Source organism: Marmota marmota, unplaced genomic scaffold (genome assembly GCF_001458135.2).
Source record: "Marmota marmota marmota unplaced genomic scaffold, marMar, whole genome shotgun sequence".
Lineage (NCBI taxonomy): Eukaryota > Metazoa > Chordata > Mammalia > Rodentia > Sciuridae > Marmota > Marmota marmota.
In genome coordinates, this window is record NW_026000221.1 from 2,632,426 (window position 1) to 2,647,865 (window position 15,440).

Genomic DNA, 15,440 nt, shown 5'->3' on the forward strand with positions numbered 1-15,440 from the left:
TATTTCTTTTGACTTTTTTCTTTCTTTTTTTTTAATACAGTTGTTCTTTTCTTAATTTTCAGGAAAACATCTTTTTTTTTAAAGAGAGAGACAGAATTTTTTTTAAGAGAGAGAGAAGAGAGAGAGAAAGGAGAGAGAGAGAGAGAGAGAGAGAGAGAGAGAGAGAGAAAATTTTAATATTTATTTTTTAGTTTTTGGTGGACACAACATCTTTGTTTGTATGTGGTGCTGAGGATTGAACCCGGGCCGCACACATGCCAGGTGAGCGCGCTACCGCTTGAGCCACATCCCCAGCCCATTTTGACTTTTTTCTATTCCATTTATCTTCTGCTATTTTGCTTTTGGTATGGCTTTCTTCATTCAATAATCTAACACATACTTATGAAGGACCTAGTGTGTGCTGGTCTCTGGACCTGATTAACTACTGGACTGCTGCATTAGTTTCATATAACTTTCGTGTGTGTGTGTGTGTGTGTGTGTGTGTGTGTGTGTGAGAGAGAGAGGAGAGAGAGAGAGAGAGAGAGAGAGAGACAGACCAACAGACAGACACTGGGGATTAAACCCAGGAGCATTTTACCACTGAACTACATCCCCAGCCCAGGTTTGAATTTTTTTTTTTTTAATTTTGAGACAGGGTCTTGCTAAGTTGCTGAGGGTCTCCCTAAGTTGCTGAGGTTGGCCTTGAATTTCCAGTCCTCCTGCCTCAGCCTCTTAAATCACTAGGATAACAGGTGTAAGCCACCATGCCAAGCTCACATAAGCTTCCTAAGACTACTGTAACAAACTACTGCAAACTAACCCACAGTCCCGAGGCCAGAAGTCAGTTTCCATCAGTGTCGGCAGAACTGACTGCGCTCCCTCTAGAAGCTCCACAGGAGAAGCCCGTTCACTGCCTCTTCTAGCTTGGGGTGGCTGCTGGGGTTTCTTGGCTTGTGGCCACATTACTCCAGTCTTTAAGGCCAGCATCTTCAAGTGTCTCTGCTGCATCTGTCCCCTGTGGAGGAGATGTCCCTTCCCCTTCCTCTCATAAGGATGGTTGAGATGGTATTCAGGGCCCACTCAGAAAATCCAGGATAAGCTCCCCATCTATTCCATTTATCTTCTGCTATGATCCCCCCCATGACAGCATCTTGTGCCACACAGGGTGATAGTCCCAGCTTCCAGGATTGGGGAATGAAGACGTCTTTGGGGTCATCATTCAACCCACCAGGGTTGGAAACCCTTCCTCCAGGGACCGTGTTCTGGAGACCCAGGACAGGCAGAAGGGACATGAGGAGAATGAGCACAGCAGGGTGAGACACTGTGCGGTCCAATACCCCTCCGGAGACTGGCCCTGTGAAGACTGAACAAGGTGAGGCAGCAACAAGCCCAGACAGCCTGAGTGCCGGGCCCTGAAGCACTGTCCCGGCCAGTGAGGGAACTACCCAGGAGGCCCAAGAGGGGAGGCATGGCAAAGAAGGTGAAAAGCCAGGTGGGGCCAGACAGGCCTTGTGGCATCCGGTAGGGGGTTGGATGCTATTCCATGACAATAGGGAGCTGATGGAGGGACATGAGCTTCTGAGGACTGCTTCTGAGAGGGGGCAGGGCTGGCTCAGGAACGCCCTCTCTGGCCACTCCACGGCCCTGCTGGCCTGGTTCTCCCTTGTGCTTGGCCCCTGCCCTGCTCCAATGTGCAGCTGAGCCCTGGACCTCTATGTGTGTACAGTGTTCTAGAAGAGCCTGGACTCTAGCACTCTGGGCCTCTCCGATGACTAGAATTGTGCGGGGAAGAGGGAAGCTTCAGATCCCATGCTGTGACCTCTGAGCGATGCTATCTACTAGAAGTTTTCAGAAGCCAGACTGCCTGGCTGTGACTCGGGAAGGGGACATTTGTGATGTGAACTTCGGGGAGTTCGGTAGCCTCCTGTTCCTCTTGTCCTCCTGTGTAGAATGGAGCCAAAGGTGACCATGTTACAGTGTTGGTGTGAAGACAGAAGGAGTGAAAAGCCCAGAGCAGGATCTTGGACTCGGATATACAGAACAAATGTTAACTGTGGCCACTTGATTTCTAGGTTATGTAGGAGCCCTCCTCCAGAGGGGAGGTCTTTCTTTCTTAGCAGAGAAAATAACTAACAGGACAACTGGACTTTACATAGAAAAAGCCAAGGTGCTGTTCTGGGACGGAGAGTTTTGTTTTGTGTGACAGTGGGAAAGGCTGTCTTTGTCTTCAGCTCAGGGCAGACCTGTGTCTCTTGCCACCTTGCTTACAGGAGTCAAGGGAAGTGATTTTCCTCTCAGGCCCTGGAGAGCTGGGGGTTCCTGGAATTGGGGGAGGGCAGCATGACTGAGGCTCTCCCTTGTCCAGGACGGGCTAGCCAGGCCTCCCTCTGGTTGGAGGAGGGGGGAGTAGCCTTTAGAACTTTGAGCCTGGCAACACCTGAAGCTGGTCTGGGGGTATCCATCATGCTCTGCTGTGCTCTTTCTCTCTTCTTTCCCCTCCCTTCCTTCCTTCCTTCTTTCTTAGATTAAACCCTGGGGTGCTATATCACTGAGCCACATCCCCAGCCCTTTTTATTTTTTATTTTGAGACAGGGTCGTGTCAAGTTGCCCAAGTTGGCCTTGAACTTGCAATCCTCCTGCTTAAGCCTTCTCAGGCACTGGGATTACAAGTCCACACCACCAGTCCCTCCTCATTCTCTTAGTAACGTCTAGTCTTTCTTGCACTTTGGGATGTTAGAGAAACAACCCTGACTGTGTGTCAGATAAGGAAGTCTGGGGACCATTAGGGACTGGGAAATCTTGTTAGGAGATGGTGAGATGTCATCTGAGAAAAGCAGAGTGGGTGCTTTAATCATGAGGTGAAATGAGAGGATAGCAACAGTCAGGATTTGAGGGGTGGGTAAACAATCTGCAGATCAGAAACAGTGAGGGAGGTGGACTGGAGAAAAGCTGGCCATCCTATAGCCACATAGGTTGAAGGCCAAGTGATATCTGAGCACTACAAAGACCTGACCCCTGGGGAATAGTGTCTGACAGGGCATCTGAGTTATAGATATGATTTTTCATCCTTGGAATACTATCCTCACAGGGTAGGTACTATCATGGGCTTGTTTTACAGATGAGGAAATTAAAGCTCAGAGAAGGTAAGTAACTTGCCTTCAGTAGCACAGCTAGTAAGAATTGGAATTCTAACTGAGTCTGTCTGACCCAAAAGGTCTGCGGTCCCTCAGGGAACAGTCCTTGCCTCAGCTCTGCGGTAACTGCAGTCATTGAATCCTACCTAAAGCTTCCCAAGGAGAATAATTTCGAGTAAAGTCGGCCCCAAGAGAAGCCCCTTCCTGAATATTCTCCCCACAACTAGGGGCCTGTCTTGCCTTACCACCTTCTTCTTCTTCTTCTTTTTTTAATTCCTCAAGGAGACCGCCACGTTTTTGGTTATTTCGAGGCAGTGTGCAGATGCGTTGGGCGTGAACTTCCGCGGAGCACACAGTGGTTGACTTCAAAGGTCTTGCAGGGGCTCTGCTGGAGTTGCGTGCATCCCGCCGCGGGGCCAAGCCCTTTCCTGCAAGTCCGCCAAACTGCCAGTAGATGGCGCGCTGACTCCGCTCCCGGCCCGGTGGTCAACAAGGCGGCTCTCTGCAGGGTCCACGTGCCTGTTGCTGTCTCTTTCAGAGCAAGCGACATTTTTGCACTGCTCCACTCCTTCAAGGAGTAACTGTTGGACTGGATAGCCTTGTGTTTGTGCTCTAATAGAACTGGGCCCCCTAGGATGTTCAGGAGTTGGCACCGCTGAGCACTGAAATGATGCTCTAGAAATGAATGAGAGTAGATGAGGGCATTCTGGGGGCTGCGTGGAGCAGAAATCCTTGGCCCTGGCTGTTCATGTCACAGCAGCAAGCAGCCATGGCAGCTGTGGAGATCGTTTCCTGGGGATTTGCTCTTCCATTTCCACCTCTCTGCTCTGTGGAGTTGAATGACAGAGCTCTGGCACCGTCTCTGGAGTTGCTGTCTCCCTGGGTCTGAGGGTGTCCATCACAGCCAGGCCTTGGGGCTGCACCCAGTCTCTACATCCTGAAGCCTCCAGAGGGAAGCAGGGCTGGGAGGCAAAAGTGGAGCTTCGGTGACAGAAGGAGGGAAGCAGTGTACTGTGTTCAGTACCTGTCAAGGGGCCAGCACTGTACTTACTGGGCACTGTATTCTATACCATATCCCACCAATCCTTCCAGAAGACATTCTCCTCTCTGTTGAGCAGATGGAAGAAAAATATCAGGCATCAGAGAAGAGCAGATTAAGAACAGCTGTGCTATTGGTGAATGGCCTGGGGTGCCTGGGGGAAGCTAGGGACAGACCCCCCTGTGCCAGTGTGGAGAGGGGGCCTGTTTGTGGGCCATTTGGGAATGCATGAGTACAGAGAAGTCTTCCATTGAAGCTAGCCAAGATGGCCCTCCCTGAGTCAGGTCACTCCTGACCACAGCCTCCACAGGCCATGATCTAGGGACTCAGGTCTCTGTTTTCTCACCTGGGTGCCTGGCTGCCAATGCTCATGGCCACAAGGATCACAGGGCTCAGAGACAGAGGAGGGTAGGGTGAGGTGAGGAAGAGGGTCTTAGACCGGTACCTCCTTCCATCCTCACACAGGGCCCATCATCTGGCCCACCTCAAAAGTCTGTGATTTCCTTGGCCTGGCCCTGGTTTCTGGTTGAAGAACTGTGTACAGCCTGAGATTGGGCCAGTGAAGACTGCGACCCACCCCATCTCTAAACCCCACTCCTAAGTGACTTCGCAAAACACCAGCCCTTGAATACTCCTCCAGCCGTGCCTGATCCCCATTCTTTTCTTTCTTTCTTTCTTTCTTTCTTTTTTTTTCTTCATCCTTCAAATAGTTCATTATTTTGCACGGAGATTTCGCTTTTCTTTGACTTTTTTTTTTTCATATATAACCTCATAAAGGGCTCCCGTTATTTCAGAATATATTCTGGGCCCTATTCTGTGCTCAATTACACACCATCTATAGTTGATTTTCATGAAATTTAAATAACAAAGAGGGGCGCTTATGTCATTTCTTCCTTATAAAAATACACCCTTGAAATCCACTCTCATTGGAAAGCTGCAGCGTGTCCGCAGTTTAACAGCTTGTGTGTGTACGTGTATGTGCTGCCTCATTAGAAGTGCATGCAAAGTGAGGTGTGTCCTGGTAACAAGAGCTAAATTTGCACTTGCTGTTCCCAAGTGGAAACAGACTGCCCAGAATGCCAAAGTGTGTCCATTCGAACTGGGCAGCATCTGCCTGTCTCTGCAACAGTGTCAAACCAGGGTGACCTGACAGGGATGTCAGAGATCTACCCTGTAGACTGTGCATCCAATAAGAGTTTGTTCTGGGACCCAGGGAGGAAGGCTGCAAGCAGACCAGGCAAGACATGAAACACCCAAACTGGATTCATCCCTTGTGAGCCTCTGATGGTGATCAGCATCTCAGGTAGAGGGAGAGTCTGAATCCTCAAAAACGTGTCCAAAGTCCTGGAAACCAAAGTGGTGGCAAAGAACAAGAGACCTTGATGGGACCCTGTGATGGGGGCCACTCTTTGAACTATGGGGTGATAATATTTGATAATATCTAACTTCAAATTCCCCCATTGTAAGCTAAACAAGGTGGTGCACGCCTGTAATCCCTTGAGAGGCCGAAGCAGGAGGATTACAAGTTTGAGGCCAGTCTTGGCAATTTAGTGAGGCTCTTAAGACTTGGTGGGACCCTGTCTCAAAATAAAAAATTAAAAGGGCTGGGGATGTGGCTCGGTGATAAAGTGCTCCTGGATTCAAACCTCAGTACTAAAATAAATAAATAAATAAATCCCCCTTTCTGTGTCCAGCAGAGGGAAGCAGAGAGAGTGTGTCCTGGAGGCTGCTGATGGCAAAGGTGTCTGGACTTTCTGTGTGTGAGGGGTGGATTCTACCCCAGCAACAGTCTTCAGAGTTCCTGCAGTCCAGTACCCACTGCCTCCAGGACCGGCTCTTCACAGCAAGACTGAGGTGGTTGACCACCACCCAGGGCTACGCAGGCCAGCCCCTCAGCTCCATTCATGTCGTAGGAAGAGTTGTCTTGTTGTGCCCGGTAACTTCCTGCCTCTAGGTCTCCACCAAAGAAGTCCAGGTAGTGGACATGCCCACATCACAGGAGCGACTTAGTTGGCACGCTGTGGCCTAGAGATGACCCAGGCTGCTTTGGTGTTCCATTCACCTCCATTCACAGGGCTCCTTGAACCTCCTTGGGCCCAGCCAGAAATCCTACCAGTGTGGGCTGGAGTCTGACTCTCCTAGGGTCCTTGAATGCATCATGGAGGAGGTGGGGCTTGGGCTCCTGAGAAAACAGGCAGGGATGTCTGAATGGAGAAACAGGGTAGGCAAGAGCTAGGAAGGATGGGGGAAGGATGGCTCAAGTTTAAAAGAAGGGGAGAGTGTTTGCAGTAGCTAAATTTGGAAAGGGTGGTTAGGGAAGCTGTCCAGAAATGTAAATCAGGATGGAAAGAAGTGGTGGGGTATGATTAGAAAAACTGTGGAAGTACCTTCTCCCAGGGGCATAGATACAGCAATATTCTATGTGTTGTAGGGTTGAGAAAATGAATGTAGAGTCACACATAATGAATGGAGGAAGGTTAGGAAGGTTGTAATGGAGTTGGATTGGAACTGGATGGTTGTCGATAGATACAGAAATGGACACCCATATGTACACACACACACACACACACACACACACACACACAGAGAGAGAGAGAGAGAGATTTTATATCTCTGTACAATTTGATGATCTAGAAACAACAAAAGCCACAGCTGCAATGAGCATACTTATCCAGATCTTGGTTTCTATATACCATTGTCTACTAAAAAGAACCAGTGTTCCTTAGAGAATAGCCAAATGACTGATTTAAAATACAAGATGGACCTGGAGCATCTCATAATATCCCAAAGTAAGGAAGGGCTCAAAGAAGGATAGAGATATGTTAAAAGGAAATGAAAGCTCTCACAAACTATATCTAGAATAATTTGAACATCAAAATAAATAATGGTTGTAAAGGATTATAAACTGGTTAAAATAAGAATCTATAAGTCCACACAGGCATAAATGAATGAGTGAGTAATAAACAAATAAATTGGTAAGTAGAGGGGAAATCTCTTCTTTACAGTTAAATGCCAGCAATAAATGCAGGAATGATGGGATTATAAAACAGCCACTTGGCAAACATTAAGTTAATAATATTAAATTATTTGCAAACATCAATTTTATTGATCAGCTCAAAATCATCAATGAATGCTAGAACAAACGGGAAAAGTTTGATGAGAACAGGATATTTACAGTCTAAAAATATCTTCCCACTTACTAGTTACAAGGAAAAACAGGAACTTCATAGTGGAGAGTCCCGACAGATTCTGCCTTAGCCAAGGGACAAAATGAACATCTCAGACAATTTGACATCAAATACCTCCTGGTATGACACTCCTCTCTTCTGTGGTACTCCCACTAAGCACTTAACTTGAATGCATTTATGAGGAAACCGCAGAAAAGTCACCTTGAGGGACATTGTTTGGAATAACTGGCCTTTATGCTTCCAGACATCAAGATCATGAAAAACAAAGAAAGACTAAAAAACTAATCCAGGTGATGGAAGATTAAGGAGACATGACAGACAGGCGCAGTGTGGCACACACCTGTAAGCCCAGTGGTTCAGGGAAACCGAGGCAGGAGGATCACAAGCTCAAAGCCAGCCTCAGCAACTTAGCAAGGCCCTAAGCAACTTAGTGAGACCCTGTCTCTAAATAAAAAATAAAAGGGCTGAGGATGTGGCTCACTGGTTGAGTGCCCCTGGGTTCAATTCCTGGTACCAAGAAGAAAAAAAAGTAAAGAGACATTATGGAAAATTATTTCAGGGTGGTGTAGGAGATAGAGACATGACATCCTAAAGCAATGCATAATTCTGAATTCGACCCCAGCCTGGGGGAATTAGCTACACAGGACACAATTGGGTCCATTGGAGAAATTTGAATGAACCAGGCTTTGCACATTAGCATCGAATTTCCTGATTTTGATAATGATACTGAGGTTACGTTTAAGAATGCTCTTTTTCTCAGGAAATACACACTGAAGATTTTAGGGCTGAAGGGTTGGGTTGTCTGCAACTTACTCTCAAATGGTTCCATTTTTTTCTTTTAAAGTGGATGTCTATCAGAATAATAAAGTGTGGAAAAATATCAATAATTGTTGAATTTGACTATTCAGGAGTTTTGTTTTTTGGTTTTTTTTGGGGGGAGGGGTTCTTTGGTACCAGGGATTGAACTCAGGGGCACTCGACCACTGAGCCACATCCGCAACCTTATTTTGTATTCAATTTATAGACAGGGTCTCACTGAGTTACTTAGCTCTTTGCCATTGCCGAGACTGGCTTTGAACTTTCAATCCTCCTGCCTCAGCCTCCTAAACTGCTGGGATTATAGGCGTGAGCCACCACGCCCGGTCAGGAATTCTTTTTACTACTCTTGAAACATTTTTGAAATTATAAATAAATTATAAACAAATCTGAAATTATATTAAATTTGGAAGTTACAAAAAAAGGGGAAAAAAATCCACATAACAGGGTGGGCTCCTCAATGTTCAATGTAGACCAGATTGAACCTGAAGCAGGGTGGGGGACTGAAAAAGGCTGAACTTCTCCCTGATCTGACCTCAGCAAATGATCCATAGTCTTACAAAGGAATGGCATGAGGTGCTGAGAGGGAAAGCGCCTGCAGCTCTGGAGAGCTAGTCTCATCAGTGGATCCCACTGGATTTTGACATCTGATAAGGGTCAGGTCAGTGGTGCCATTTCTAAGTGAGAACTTAGCCTGGTTGGGGAGCAGGTAGAGGTCCAGGTAATTCAGGAGATAGCGTGGCTATTGGAAGAGAACATAGGATTAGGCCTAGGGTGAAGGCCTAGAGTGGCTTGGTCAACCTCTTCCTAGTGGATGGGAGACAGAACTGTCTGGGCGCTTTCATGCCCTTCATTGGAGAAAGTGGCTCAGACTTGGGGAACATTCCTGAGAGGAAAGCAAGCTGCTGCCCTCCCTCAGGCTCTGTTCCTGCATTGTTAGGGTGCATGTGACTTCCTTTTCTAAATCTTGAGAACTATGGCCTGACACAAGATTTTTGTCCCATTTTTCAGGGCAAGAAAGGTATGATTAAATGCAGTGATTTCTGGACTATGCAGGGCTCATGGAAATGACACAGTGTATACTGCGCTTGATTGTGCATGATTGCCAACTTTTTTTTTTTTTTTTTTTGGTGCCAGGGATTGAACCCAGGGGTACTTTACCACTGAGTCACATCCCTTCCTATTTTTTTTTAAAATTTTGAGACAGGGTCTCTCTCTAAGTGGCTTAGGGCCTTGCTAAATTGCTGAGACTAGTTTTTAAACTTGTGATCCTCTTGCCTCAGCTTCCTGAGCTGCTGGGTTTATAGGTGTGCACCCTTGCGCCAGGTGGCTGCCAACTTTTTAAACAAATTCTCTGCCAGCCCAGATTCTAAGCACAGATAATTCATTTCAATTCTGTCTCCCTTGATTAACCAAATGGCATCAGGTGCTGAGTCATTAAGAAATCCCTAAATCTAGCTAGGCGCAGTGGCACACGCCTGTAATCTGAGTGGCTCCAGAGTCTGAGGCAGGAGGATTGTGACTTCAAAGCCAGCCTCAACAAAAGTGAGGCCCTAAGCAACTCAGTGAGACTCTGTCTCTAAATAAAATACAAAATAGGGCTGGGGATGTGGCTTAGTGGTTAAATGCCCCTGGATTCAATCCTTGGTGATCCCCCACCTGCCCCCCCCCCCAATAAAAAGAAAGAAAAGAAAAAGAAATCCCTGAATCTAAACGCATTTGGTTAATAATAATAATAATAATAATAATAATAATAATAAAAAAATCAAGTCTGGGTGGCCACTACTTTGTCTAAATACATATAAAAATAATTATGAAACAATAACAACAACAATACAGCTACATTGACAACGCACCTTTAAACCCACTGGGGAAAGAAAGGCTGGAGAGATCAGGCCTCTATGGAAAGAGGCCTGAGCTGAATGGAAGGCAAATCCCAAACCCACCTCCATAACTGGCCAGGCTTGTGGACAGCCCCTACCATGCCAAACCAAAGCAAACCAGGACACGTAGGACTTGAGTCAAAAATGAATGTGAGCATCATTTTTCTAGAGCCATTAGAAACTGTCATCCACATGGTCTTTAAATGACATCTGCTTGGGACTGAATTGATATATCATTCATCTGGAGTTTCTAAACTTGGAGTAATAAATAAGTAAATAAATAAAGTTTAGAATTATAACACGATCTAGCAATTCTACTTCCGAGTGTATATATTCTCAAAAGAACTGAGAGCAGGGACTAGAAGAGATGTTTGTGTGCCTAAGTTCATAATAGCTTTAATCACAATAGTCATCAGTAAGAAGCAACCCACCATTTTGGATACAAAATGGTGTATGGTTCTATGGAATATTATTCACTCTTAAAAAGGAAGGAAATTTTAGCACACATCACAACATGGATGAACCTCGAAGACAACATGCCAAGTGGAATAAATCAGTCACAAAAGGGCAAATCCTACACCATGATTCTACTTAAATGAAGCCAATGTAGCTGTATTGTTGTTGTTGTTATTGTTTCATAATTATTTTCATATGTATTTAGACAAAGTAGTGGCCACCCAGACTTGATTTTTTTATTATTATTATTAACCAAATTTTATTATTATTATTAACCAAACTCATAGAAACAAAAGGTAGAAAGGTAGCACCAGGGGCTGGATGCACTGAGGAATGGTGTTTAATGGTCACAGAATTTCTCTTTGGGGAGATGAAGGAGTTGCGATATGGATGGTAGTGACGGCTGTATAACAATGTGAAAGAACTTAAAGCCACTGCATTGTGCACTTAAAAATGGTTAAAATGGTGAATTTTATGTTGTATATATCTTACCACAATTAAACACACCAGAACAAACAATAGGAACGTGGCCCATTGGTCCTTAGTCTGCGGAGATTTTCCCTAAAGAGGGGACTGAGCTGCTGAAATCAAGTCCCTTCAGGGACCCCTGTGACTTAGACTCAGGAGCTTTGGGGCCTTCTGATGGCTCTGACAGGGCACATTTGGCAGAAACCCAAGAAGGGGTAGCCATAACATGGGCTTTCTTTCATCTCCTTGGGCAGAGTCCCCAAAATCAGATGGTTGGGGACCCCAGCCTGGAGGGGAGCAAAGCCATGAGGGTAATTTAAAGGTCCCTGGTCCCCAGGGGCAACCCAGACCATTGTACCAGGTTTCTCTCCCTTTACTGCCAGGGACCACCAGTCATAAATATGCATGAATGCAGTAGACCCAAATCCTTTCCCGCCTCTCCCTGAGAGTCAGAACCAGAAGGACATTTGGAGACAGGTCCTCGGAAAAGTGAGTCGGGCAGAACTCACACTTCCAACTGCGCAAGGCAACTGCCTGGAACTCAAGGAGGCCATCATAATTATCAGGCACAAGAGGGGTCTTATCACATAACAGCTTTCTCTCCCCTCAGGGGGCAGGGGGTGGGGCCCACCCTCACTCACAGGGACTTGCATCTTCCTTCATTATTTTCCAAACAAGTCAGCAGAAAATTGAGGTTTTCAAGCAATTTGCAGATTAAAAACCACTGGAGATGGGAGTCCACGTAACCTCACCAAGAGGAAAAAAAAAAAAGAAAGATGCTCCCCTCTTTCCTTCTCCTTCTTAAGCACCCACAGTCGATACACTGAGAAGGAAAGCGAAAAGCAGAAATGTAAGTAACTTTTCCCGTCTAGCATAGCAACTCTGCTTGCAGCCCCACCGCCCAGCAACTCCTGGATTAATCTTTCTTTCTTTCTTTCTTTTCTTTTCTTTTTTCCTTTTTCTGCTCAATGGATTGTGGTCAAGGCCATTGTAACGTGAGCAGTGCCTCGGAGGGGATTGGCCGAGGGGGCTGCGAGGGGCCCCTTTCACAGAGGGCTAATTGCGTTTCAGACCACCAGTATTCGGGAGCTACAGATGTCTTCCTTCATTTGCCTAGGCAGTACAATTGGACCCATCTGTTGCATTTATTCTGCGGGCTCCCCTGCCCGCCCCCACCCCCTCACCCCCATCCCCTCCCTTCCCTTGTCTTCCGAGCCTAAATTGAAAACTCATCAAAATGTAATCCAAGAGCAGTTTGGCTGCCGAGTTGCCGAGAAGGGGCTCGGTGGGAATAAAGGCCCCCCGCTACTTTTACACCCGGGCCAGAGCCCGGGGAGCCGGGTCACAGGCAGCCTTAGGGGGGAAAGTGAGAAGTTAGCCGGCAGATGGGCTGCTCCACGCGGCCCTATAACCTGATGCCTCCGTAGAGGAGCCCTAGCAACCGGCTGGCCCAAGCCAAGGAGGACGCTGCTGCCCCGGAGGTGGCGACCCCACCTCCAAGGCCTCGCCCCTGGCCCAGGATTTCAAACAGGGATGGGGCCAGGGCTCATCACTCTCTGACCCCATGTGCCCTCTCCAGCTCAAAGGGTTTTCCAAGGCAGAGAGGCTGGGATGGCCGGGCCTGCAAGGGCTGGGGACTGTGGTACAGGGGCACGCAGCCTTCCTGGCCACCCCAGCCTTCCTGGCCACCCCACCCTGCACTGCCCAGGCCTTTCTGTCACACACGCAGGCCCTTTCCTGCACCCACCTCTCCCCTCCAGCAGGCAGTGAGCCTGGAAGGTATAGGGATATGGCTGCCTGGGCCCTTGGCATTGCCCCAGGTTCTGTGCCTGGTTGGGGGATCTGTGCTTGCCTTCAGCACAGGCCCAACTGTGGTCTCTTTTTGAGTTCCCTTTTTAACACCTGGCCCATCCTGGGCCAGGAAGGGGCCTGTCACTGTGCACCTTTCCACCTGTCTGCTGATGGCTTCCAGGGGAGAGCAGGCTTCTGGTCTCCAGTGGTCACCATGGTTTAGAATGGTTAGGCTTGGAGGAATGAATAGCTCTGTCAGTTCTGATTGCTGGACACATCCATGAATTGGGTACCTACAGAGGACATTGGCACCTCCATGTTGCTAAAGAGTTATGGGTGTACGGTTTCTCAAACTTTAAAATTTTGTTTGGCTAAAATCCACAGACAAAAAGAAAAAGTATATAGCCACCCTACAGTTGGGCAGGATAGACACATGCATAACTGAAGCAGAAGATTCCCAAAATAGTATTTCCTCTCACTCTATGTGATACCCTCTGATATTTTCTATTCTCATATTCCATTCCATTGTTTAAAACGTCCATCGTCTTAATACATTACTTTTACAACGTGCCAAACAGTCGTTCTCAACACTCTCAGGTCCCAGAACCAGCCTCAGAATGTGTGAAAGGCCAGAGTCCTGAGGCCATCTCAGAGAGCTGGGATCAGTGGTTCTGGGGTGAGGCCTGGGGACAGTCCTCCCAGCCCCTTTAATGGATCCTATAGCACCTTAGAAATGCTGCTGCTTTCAATGTCCTCAGTGGGTGCAAGGTCACAGTGTGAACTGCAAACAATAGGTGGACCAAGGTGGTCAGCTCAAGGTGGGGCCTTCCAAGGTCACCTCTTCTTCTCCACTTCCCCACCAAGTCTTAATTAAACCCTCACTCAGTGGGAGTGAGGAGCCTGGTCTGGCTTGGCTGGCTTTTAATTGAAGTGTTAATTTGCTGCAGCAGAGAGTGAGGGCCCTGCAGTTCTGGAGCCTTCATTTGCTGCCATCCTAAGCTGATTAGCCTTCCAGGGGAGGGGGGACAGCCATGGGCAGGGGAGCTAGCTGGGCCAGAATCAGGCCTTGGAGCTGCCTTTGCGGAAGGAGGGCGGGCCAGGGCCAAAGGCTTTTCTGCACCTGCCTCATCCTGCTCACCAGCCGCCAGGCAAACACCTGCCCCAATGGGCCTCCAAGGCATCGACCTGGTTCCTGTGTCCCCCTCCCCTCCATCTTGATGAGAAAGAGCCACCTTTATCCTGTGACACTTGGGTTCACACACCATTGTCCACGGGATGAACAATCAGCTCCTTAGCTTGATGCTTATGGCCCCCCAGGAGCAGCTACTAGTGCCCCCCTTTCCTGCCCTCCCTCCATCCTGGCCAAGTTGCTCCCTATCCCCAGTGATGCTGTGCAGCTCCCCTTCCAGTCCCAGTAACACCCTTGCGGGATCATGCACCTCCTTCAGGAAGCCTTCCCATCTAGCCAGGATTTACCATATTGCAGAACTAGATGGGAGGAGGGGAAAAGGAACCCCAAGGATGCACTTGTCCAGGCACCGAGGCAGAGCTGCATAACCAGGTCTTGGGAAGGACAGGAATGGGCAGCACAGGAATGAGCCTGCCCTTCTGACTCCCAGCCCTTCTCCTGTCAACCACTCTGCTGCTTCTTGCTGGTGTGAGTCTGGCTTAGAGTTCATGAGCTCTGAAAATAAGAAGTCTGGGCTCACATTTTGCCCTGGTCACTCACCAGCTAAGTGATTCTGAATAAGTGACTTCATCTTTCTGGCCTTAGTCTTCTTGTTTGCAAAATAGCCCCTACTCTGTCTGCCCCTGAATTGAGGCATGTGTGTGCCACACTACACAGGAGGGAACTGTGGAGTTCACAGGGCCAGCTTTGGCCAGAAAGGCCAAGGCCCCATCCATATTCTGCCCTCCCTCTCTTCCTCCCTGCTCTCCCTATGGCCATGAGCTCTGGTCCAAGTCCTCATCTCTCTCTCTCTCTCTCTCTCTCTTTTTTTTTTTGGTGCCAGGGATTGAACTCAGGGGCACTCAATCACTAAGCCACACCCCCAGCCCTATTTTGTATTTTATTTAGAAACAGGGTTTCACTGAGTTGCTTACCGCCTTGCCATTACTAAGGTTGGCTTTGAACTCACGATCCTCCTGCCTCAGCCTCCCGAGCCACTAAGATTACAGGCATGTGCCACCATGCCTAGCCAGGTCCTCATCTCTTGGGGCTCACTATTTTGTGAATGACTTTTGCTCCTTCTGAGAAGCCACTGTCACATCTGCCTGTGTTATGGGATGGCACATAAACTGCATCCAGGAACCACTCCTGTGTGCCATAGGCCTTAGAGTGTTAGAGTCTGTAAATAAGTCAAAATAACACCTGGCATTTTGTCAGGGGAATGTTAGAGTTCGTAAACAAGTCTGGATGGTGCCTGGCAAATGCCAGAGGGAGTGGTTTGAGAAGTAACAAAAGCGAGCCATTAAGTGTGGAGATTCCTTATTGGTTGACTGATGTATCTAGTTTATGCTAATTAGATAAGCTCTGTGGAATGTATAAATACTGCTCCTGTCCTGCAATAAACGGCTCCCACTCCTGCTGTATCAAGTACACAAGTTATTCGTCACCCCCCTGATTATTCTGCTGCAGCCGGACTGCGGCAGATGGTGGCCCGTTACGGGGAGCCCCGGGACACTC